This window comes from Scyliorhinus torazame, chromosome 13 (assembly GCF_047496885.1).
Source record: "Scyliorhinus torazame isolate Kashiwa2021f chromosome 13, sScyTor2.1, whole genome shotgun sequence".
NCBI lineage: Eukaryota > Metazoa > Chordata > Chondrichthyes > Carcharhiniformes > Scyliorhinidae > Scyliorhinus > Scyliorhinus torazame.
Genome location: NC_092719.1, coordinates 21,597,899 through 21,607,677, shown reverse-complemented (window position 1 = coordinate 21,607,677; position 9,779 = coordinate 21,597,899).

The following is a 9,779-nucleotide window of genomic DNA, read 5'->3' as shown; positions in this document are numbered from 1 at the left end:
GTGATTGACTGTGTGTAATAAATGTGTTTTGATTTGAAACTTACTAACTGGTGTAGTGAGTTATTGATCAGCACTTGAACTTGAACCTCGTGGTGGTATCATAAAGATACCTGTCGACTCTAGACAAAGGTTATGGAAACAGAGCAAATTAAATAAAGACACAACGGGCAACATTTAAGAGCCAACCAAAGTTAGCAACATTTACTGGCGACATTCTGGCTGGACCCTAACCACTCCGGGAGAACCCAAAATTTGAATTGAGAATTCAATTGGGAACAGAAAAACCACAAGTGTTCAAGCAGATCTGATCAATCCTCACAATTCGGAAGCGTGTTAATGTATGCGTAACTAACAGGGCTATAAGGTAAAACTGATAGATTCTGGTTGCGAAAAACTTTGGTCGGGAGTTTGTATTCCGGAAAATAGCGAATGCCATACCCGTGTTTACAGCACCGCCTTTGTACCCCTCGTTCCAAATTTTAAAAGAGCATTCAGATAGGAAAAATGGCAATGAAGGCTCGGAACGCCTTATGGACCCCCAGGAATTCGAGGTCGCAGCGACCAGCAGCAGAGTAGGACAGTGTCCCATTTGGGAAGAAGAGATCAGAAAATATATCAAAGGGAAAGGATGGCCCCTTTGGAGTGAATTCTGTGATAATGAGGAAACAGGACCCGGGAGTATAGGACATACTTGGTGGGAAAACCTGTCAGAGATCCATATGAAAAGCTTAGGGAAAGCTCGCAAGCCGATGGCAATCGTGTCCTGTCTGGCACAATTGCGAGGCACAGAGGAGGTTCGGACGCTCCGCAAAGAGATAGAAGAGAGACATCAAATGAGCAAGGTCGATGTTAGTGAGATCGAGAGAGAGAATATAGAATTAAGAAGGAAGTTGGCAGCAAAGGACGGAGAGGTGGATGATGCCAAGCGGGCACACCAGTCTTGTCTAGCACATCTGAGCAGCTTCCAAACCCAATACGATAAGGCCTATCAGGACACGCAACGTGCAGTCCTGTTAGAGAAGAGACAGAGAAACAGGTAGAGGCATTGCAAAGGCAGTGCAGTGATCTAAAAGCAGCGTTAAGAGCACTCCATGCTGCTACCACGGAGCACAGACAAAGCTCAGTGGAACATGCGAAATGCAGGAAGCAGATTGCGGAACTGCAGTCTTTGCTTTCAGTGCAAAATGGGTTTCAAAGCACCTTTGGATCCCAATTAGATGAAGAAGACGGCCCTGATTGGCAAGAACTAAACAAAACCGCGCATAGATATGTACAGGGAACATGTGCGCAAGGAAAGCCCCAAAGGAGAAAAGCACCCCAACCCCACACAGAGCAGATAGATCAGGCACCCATGAATCCAGTAACCACCCACTGCACAGTCACATCGGAAGGAGACGCGGAATTCCTTTACACCACCCCCTTAACCGTGACCCAATTACGGGACGCGTGCGAAAAGATCACACCGTTCCTCCCCACCTCAGACCCCCACCACTTCTTTGCTAGAGTGAAGCAGCAGGCGACCATGTACTGCCTGGATGAGCATGAGCAAGTGAAGCTCACAGTTTTAAGCTTAGACCCTTCGATTGTAGCAACCCTTCCCGACCAACAGAATGTAGGAGGAGGCACCCTTGCTGAGATGCACACGGCGATCCTAGACGCGATCGGCTATAACAGAGGTGACCCAGTAGAAGGCCTGAATAAGTGCAGGCAGAAGAAAACAGAACACCCCACAGCGTGTGCTGGACGCCTGTGGATCCATTTCACAGCAGTTTTCAGAGAGTTAGCCCACGCCCATTTGTCCCCAGACAACATGGCCAAATGGACCCGCACCCTTATCTCCCATGCCACAGAGACAGGACAAAAAGCTTGCACCAATTATGACCCCTTGGAAGAAGCGCACAACGATAAATTGGTTTCTTAAATGGTTGTCCCGCTCCTGGGAGCAATCTGTCCACAACAAACCCGGGATTAGGAAACCTGAAGAACAGCAGGCAGAGGCAGATATCCAAGCAGTTAAAACGCACCAGAACCCCGCATTGGTGAACGAAGGCACGAACAGCCCCCCACAGAAACCACAGGAGTGTCACAACTGTGGACATTTAGGTCACTTTGCACGAGAATGCAATGCCCCACGAAAGCCACAGAGAGCCCAGCTGGCAGGCACTCTGAATAACTGGACAAAGCCCACACATAGTGTAAGCACCCGTTCAAACCAGACAGACATGACCGGAACTGACTGACGGTGTTCGGATTTCCCCACTTGGGTCTGCGACACCCTTTAAGATAGGTCCGGCCGACCAGTCGTTGCAGCGAAAATACGGGGACAGCCATCGAATTTCTCTGAGACACAGGAGGGTCAAGCACCACAATTAATTCCACCACCATGTTCCAAAAAGACACGTGGCCCACTACAGCCACAATCACCCTCAGCGGCTTCACAGGACACTCAGAACAGGGACACATCCTGTACCCATTCAAATTGGATACATTACGACAAAACACCCCATAGTTTTGGTGATCTGGACCACACAGCAGAACATATTTTGGGCATTGATTTCATGCACCCACACAACCTTTCATTTGACCCAGTAAATCGATGTGTCTGGAAAATGACAAAGTCAACAAGAGTCCCCGCAACGCTCACAGTAGGTGAGTATGCTAATAAGATTAGCGCAGTCGCCGATTTTTGGTTTGACCCGACCACGATTAGTGCAGACAAACAGGTTAGGGCAGTTCTATAGAAAAACAGGACCGCATTTGCAAGTCATAAACATGACTGCGGCAGGATGATTGGTTCGGTTCAAATCAGAGGACCTGACCCTAGACCCCAGAAGCAATATGGTTTTCCCCAAGAGGCAGAGGGAGAAATCTCAAAGGTTATTGATAGCTTATTAGAACAAGGCGTACTTAGATCAGTAGCCTCTACTAATAATGCCCCGATTTGGCCAGTGAGAAAGCAACTGACCATCGATTACCGGGAACTCAACAAAGTCACCCCCGCATCAGCCCCCACAGTAGCCACAAGTCCCGAGACCATGCTCAAACAGGGACTCAACTCACGATATTTTACGGTTTTGGACATCAGTAACGGATTCTGGTCCATTCCATTGGCAAAAGCGTGCCAGTACAAATTTGCCTTCACTTTTAAAGGTCAGCAGTATACATGAACATGCCTTCCACAACTCCCCCTCCATTTTCCATCGACAACTGGCTAATGGTCTCTCAAAATTTCCTGGCCCCGAATGTCTGGTCCAGTATTTAGACGACCTATTACTGCAGACAGACACCAAGGCAGAGCACATCGCACTTCTGGCCGAACTCCTGGAACTCCTACAGCAAATTGGATGCAAAGTGAACCCCAAGAAAGCCCAAATTTTGGAAAACAAAGTGGTATATTTGGGAGCGATTATCACGCATGGTAAACTCGAGATCGAGCATAAAAGAATTGACTCGATTGTCAAATTGCCCCTTCCCCAGAATGTTTCAGCCCTCCGGTCGTTTTTAGGACTGGTTGGCCACTGCCGAAACCATATTGACGGTTTCGCCACCAAAGCAGCGCCCCTCTCGGAACTCCTAAAGAAAGGAGCCCCTTGGGAATGGCTTCCGCAGCACACGGATGCTGTAGATGATTTCAAGCGCGTACTCATTGCAGCCCCCGCACTACAGGTTCCAGACCCGCTTTCCCCCTGTGCTATAGAGATAGCTAGCACAGAGCGTACCATTTCGGCCATGCTCCTCCAGGAATGGCACGAACAGTTAAGACCCGTGGCTTACGCCTCCAGAGTTTTAGATCCTGTGGAGCAGGGATTTTCGGCCTGTGAAAGGCACCTGCTCGCAGTTTTCTGGGCAGTTCAATACTTTTCATACATCACCGGACTAAACCCCATCACAATCCTCACGGAACACACCCCCACCCAACGTTTACTAGACGGACGACTTAAGGACTGTACAGTAAGCCAGATCAGAGCAGCCAGATGGACCCTTCTTTTGCAGGGACAGGACATCACTGTTAAAAGGACCAAAACCCACACTTTCCTAGCCGACAACCTTCAGTACCCAGGCACCCCCCACGAATGTGAAATCATCTCACCGCACCACAACACAGGCCCCTTTATCGCGAAAACACCCCCCAGAAAGATAGGTAGTTCACCCCAGAGCCCCCAGCACACAGACACGTGCGCAACTTTGAGAATGTATGTGGATGGTTCTTCCACTGTATTAGACGGGAAGCGCATTACAGGATGCAGCATCTATGTTGAGGACGCGCAGGGACGCGCCCTAGAAGAAATCTCCTTAAAACTGCCAGGCCACTTAGGCGCGCAGGCGGCAGAACTAGCAGCCATTGCGTATATTATAGATCACCCAGATTCCTTCCCCAGCCCAGCAGACATATACTCGGACAGCCTCTATGTCTGTAACAGCCTCACAGAATTCCTACCCCTGTAGAAAGCAAGAGGATTTGTTTCCGCGGATGGAAAACCCCTCCCTTCAGCCCCATTACTCCGGCACATTTTGGACAAAGCACAGGACAGGATTTTTGGCATTATTAAAGTCCGAAGTCACCACCGTTCCTCCCCACCTGGAAATGTAAAGGCCGACGCACTGGCTAAAGCAGGTTCCAGACATGGACATTTTTGGAACCCCCTGAAAGTGCCCCAGTTAACGCAGTTCAGGTCTCACAGACAAATGTCGAAGATTTAGTGCAGGCCCAGAAGCAAGATAGTAATCTCAGGGAGATTTTAAAAGGAAACTTTCCAGCCCCATACGATAGGTTTAAAAATGCACTGACCACACATGGCGGTGTGGTCCTAAAATACACCCTTTATGTGGTTCTTGAACAGGCCAGGAATCAGCTTATTTATTTGTTCCATGGTAGTCATGGGTATCAGGGAATTGACCCCACTACAGTCCACCTCAGGGAGCTCGGTTGGTGGCCGAATTTAAAAGAAGACGTCACAAGTGACAAGTGACCATAATTCCATTAGTTTTAAGATGGCTATGGAGAATGATAGGTCTGGCCCAAGAGTTAAAATTCTTAATTGGGGCAAGGCCAATTTTGATGGTATCAGACAGGAACTTGCAGAGGTAGATTGGGGGAGACTATTGGCAGGCAAAGGGACGGCTGGTAAATGGGAGGCTTTTAAAAATGTGTTAACCAGGGTGCAGGGTAAGCACATTCCCTTTAGAGTGAAGGGCAAGGCTGGTAGAAGTAGGGAACCCTGGATGACTCGAGATATTGAGACTCTGGTCAAAAAGAAGAAGGAGGCATATGACGTACATAAGCAACTGGGATCAAGTGGATCCCTTGAAGAGTATAGAGATTGTCGAAATAGAGTTAAGAGGGAAATCAGGAGGGCAAAAAGGGGACATGAAATTGCTTTGGCAAATAATGCAAGGAAGAATCCAAAGAGATTCTACAGATACATAAAGGGGAAAAGAGTAACTCGGGACAGAGTTGGGCCTCTTAAGGATCAACAAGGACATCTATGTGCAGAGCCACAAGAGTTGGGTGAGATCCTGAATGAATATTTCTCATCGGTATTCACGGTGGAGAAAGGCATGGATGTTAGGAAACTAAGGGAAATAAATAGTGATGTCTTGAGAAGTGTGCATATTACAGAGGAGGAGGTGCTGGAAGTCTTAAAGCGCATCAAGGTAGATAAATCCCCGGAACCTGATGAAATGTATCCCAGGATGTTGTGGGAGGCTAGGGAGGAAATTGCGGGTCCCCTAACAGAGATATTTGAATCATCGGCAGCCACAGGTGAGGTGCCTGAAGATTGGAGAGTGGCGAATGTTGTGCCCTTGTTTAAGAAGGGCAGCAGGGAAAAGCCTGGGAACTACAGACCGGTGAGCCTAACGTCTGTAGTAGGTAAGTTGCTAGAAGGTATTCTGAGAGACAGGATCTACAAGCATTTAGAGAGGCAAGGACTGATTTGGGGCAGTCAGCATGGCTTTGTGCGTGGAAAATCATGTCTCACAAATTTGATTGAGTTTTTTGAGGGAGTGACCAAGAAGGTAGATGAGGGCAGTGCAGTAGACGTTGTCTACATGGACTTTAGCAAAGCCTTTGACAAGGTACCGCATGGTAGGTTGTTGCAGAAGGTTAAAGCTCACGGGATCCAGGGTGAGGTTGCCAATTGGATTCAAAATTGGCTGGACGACAGAAGGCAGAGGGTGGTTGTAGAGGGTTGTTTTTCAAACTGGAGGCCTGTGACCAGTGGTGTGCCTCAGGGATCGGTGCTGGGTCCACTGTTATTTGTGATTTATATTAATGATTTAGATGAGAATTTAGGAGGCATGGTTAGTAAGTTTGCAGATGACACCAAGATTGGTGGCACAGTGGATAGTGAAGAAGGTTATCTAGGATTGCAACGGGATCTTGATCAATTAGGCCAGTGGGCCGACGAATGGCAGATGGAGTTTAATTTAGATAAATGTGAGGTGATGCATTTTGGCAGATCGAATCAGGCCAGGACCTACTCAGTTAATGGTATGGCGTTGGGGAGAGTTATAGAACAAAGAGATCTAGGAGTACAGGTTCATAGCTCCTTGAAGGTGGAGTCGCAGGTGGACAGGGTGGTGAAGAAGGCATTCGGCATGCTTGGTTTCATTGGTCAGAACATTGAATACAGGAGTTGGGACGTCTTGTTGAAGTTGTACAAGACATTGGTACGGCCACACTTGGAATACTGTGTGCAGTTCTGGTCACCCTATTATAGAAAGGATATTATTAAACTAGAAAGAGTGCAGAAAAGATTTACTAGGATGTTGCCAGGACTTGATGGTTTGAGTTATAAGGAGAGGCTGGATAGACTGGGACTTTTTTCCCTGGAGCGTAGGAGGCTTAGGGGTGATCTTATAGAGGTCTATAAAATAATGAGGGGCATAGATAAGGTAGATAGTCAACATCTTTTCCCAAAGGTAGGGGAGTCTAAAACTAGAGGGCATAGGTTTAAGGTGAGAGGGGAGAGATTCAGAAGGGCCCAGAGGGGCAATTTCTTCACTCAGAGGGTAGTGAGTGTCTGGAATGGGCTGCCAGAGGTAGTAGTAGAGGCGGGTACAATTGTGTCTTTTAAAAAGCATTTAGATAGTTACATGGGTAAGATGGGTATAGAGGGTTATGGGCCAAGTGCGGGCAACTGGGACTAGCTTAATGGTAAAAACTGGGCGGCATGGACTGGTTGGGCCGAAGGGCCTGTTTCCATGCTGTAAACTTCTATGATTCTATGATTCTCTATGATTCACACACTATGTTGAAAACTGCCTTATCTGTGCCCAAAACAATCCGGACAGATATGCGAAGAAAGCTCAGCTTAGCCACACCCACCACGTTAATGGCCCCTGGACTAACCTCCAGATTGATTTTATAGGACCATTGCCCCCTAGCAGGAATGGTCACAAGAACGTGTTAGTTATCATAGACACGTTTACAAAATGGGTAGATGAATTCCCACCTAGGTCAAACACGGCAAAGACTACCGCTAAGATTTTAACCCACCACATCTTTACGAGATGGCGACTCCCCCGCAGCATTGAATCCGACCAAGGTTCCCATTTTACGGGACGTGTCATGAACAACGTCCTCACGATATTTGGCATTACCCAAAAATTCCACATCGCATACCACCCCCAGTCAAGTGGTATCGTGGAGCAAATGAATCGGACCCTAAAGGCAACCCTCAGGAAAATGGTCCAACAAAACAGCACCACTTGGGATTCAGTCCTCCCTTTTGCACCCATGTTTTTGCGTAACACTGTTTCGTCATCCACAGGATACACCCCACACACTCATGACCGGACGCCCCATGAAAGGCACAGAATTTTTATTAGGACTTGACTTGACCAGCCCCGAAGTGACGGCCCTCACACACGAGAATGCAGTAAAACAATTAGTTGAGAATGTAAAAACGGTTCAGCTGGCAGCCGCAGTAAAATTAGGCACCAGGAAGAAACAGAGCAAGACCTGTTTCGACAAGACAGTGCATGCGACTGAGTTTGATGTAGGACAGGTCATGCTCTCCATCTACAACCCCAGCACGTTCCTGTCACCTAAGTATTCGGGTCCGTACTCCGTTGCGGACAAAGTAAGTCCCTCCGTTTATAAGATTAGGTACCCCAACGGGAAGACCGCGTGGTTCCATATTAACCAGCTCAAGGCATATGGCTCGCAGTCAAACCACACACACCATGTCATGCTCGACGCAGCAGACCACGCCCCGCCCACAGCCAACGTATCCCTACACTCCCCCAACACGTCCACCCCATCCACGGACTCACCCTCGACTCCACCCCCGAACTCTAGACTCCGCCCAGGAACGCCCACAGACAGCAGCAGCGACAGCGACTGTGACATAGGCAATAGCCACAGCACGCCTCCCTACTATCCCCATGCAACTGGACCCACACCCAGCGAATCTGAATACGATTAGAGTGATCCCTTCCTGATCACATTCCTCAACAAACCTCACCAAAGACCACCACCCTACGATGACGACCCCGACTCAGTCCCCACAGAATTAGACACCACTATTTGGCACCGTGACAATTCGTACAGGCTCGTCCGAAACGACGAGATGGACCCTAAGTCACACCATGCAGCTTTAGCAATCCTCATTGACTCAAGAGTATGGCATCTGTGAGAAGATGATGACTTTGAGTCTGACTCCCAAAACGAGAACCCCTTTGCGACCCTGTTCACAACTGATAACTGAGGTGTCCAGATGATGTTTTAAAAAGGAACCGCTTGGGAGAAACGGTGTCCTTTCTGATGGAACCTGCAGCATGGTGTTCAATGTTTTTTCGTTAATGTTATCGTTAAGTGTTGTTTGTAAACTCGGAAGTTTCACGGCCCCACGCCACCACTCCGTTGACGCCCGGCTGTTAATGGAACAAGTCTGTCCCAGACAATAGTTCAGAGGAACTAGTCTGTCGACAGAAAATGGTTAGAGGATCTAGTTTGTCCCAGACAACAGTTCAGAGGAACTAGTCTGTCGACTGAAAATTGTAAGAGGATCTAGTTTATCCCAGACAACAGTTCAGAGGAACTAGTCTGTCGGCAGACAACAATCATAACTACTCTCCTGATTCGAAGGTAATCATGAGAGGCAGCCCCCACGACGACCACATTCTTACCCGTTCTTGCCGGTTGCTCAGGCAGTGGAGAAACGGCATTGGTCTCCGCCCTGCCTGAGGAGCCCCCCTCTGGTCAGCTACGCTTGGGTAGAGCACATACGGCATTGATCACTGTCCTACCCGGGGATTCCATCCAAATCTTACCCGCGGCCCATACGCACTCCATTTTGGCTCGATTACTTTCAAAATTCTGTTGTTTGGTTTAGCAACCCTTAGGATTGCTTCCTTGTGCTATTTACATCCTCAAACACTAGGATGGTAAATCACACAGGCTGCAAGACGGCTCGCAATACGGCAGTATTCTCTTAGATGTCTAGTCCAAATATTCGGTTAAAAAAAATTTTTTTTTAAATGAGGGAGTCACACATGGTGACCAATTATAAAGGGAAATTGGCACTAAAAGACAGACATGCTAACGTACAAGAAATTAAACAAGACAGTAACAGAAACTATGCTTGATTTACAAAACTCCAGAAAGAGAGAAGAGACGAAAAGGAAGAGAAGAAAGAAGAGAACAATGAAGACATCATACGTGTTTTTCGTTATTGTAATTTGTATTCGGTTACGCACGGACGCGAACCCCCTGACCCCAAACCCCCCGGCCGTCAATGATTCACTTCCCCATAGCACCCAGAGCCCAGTGA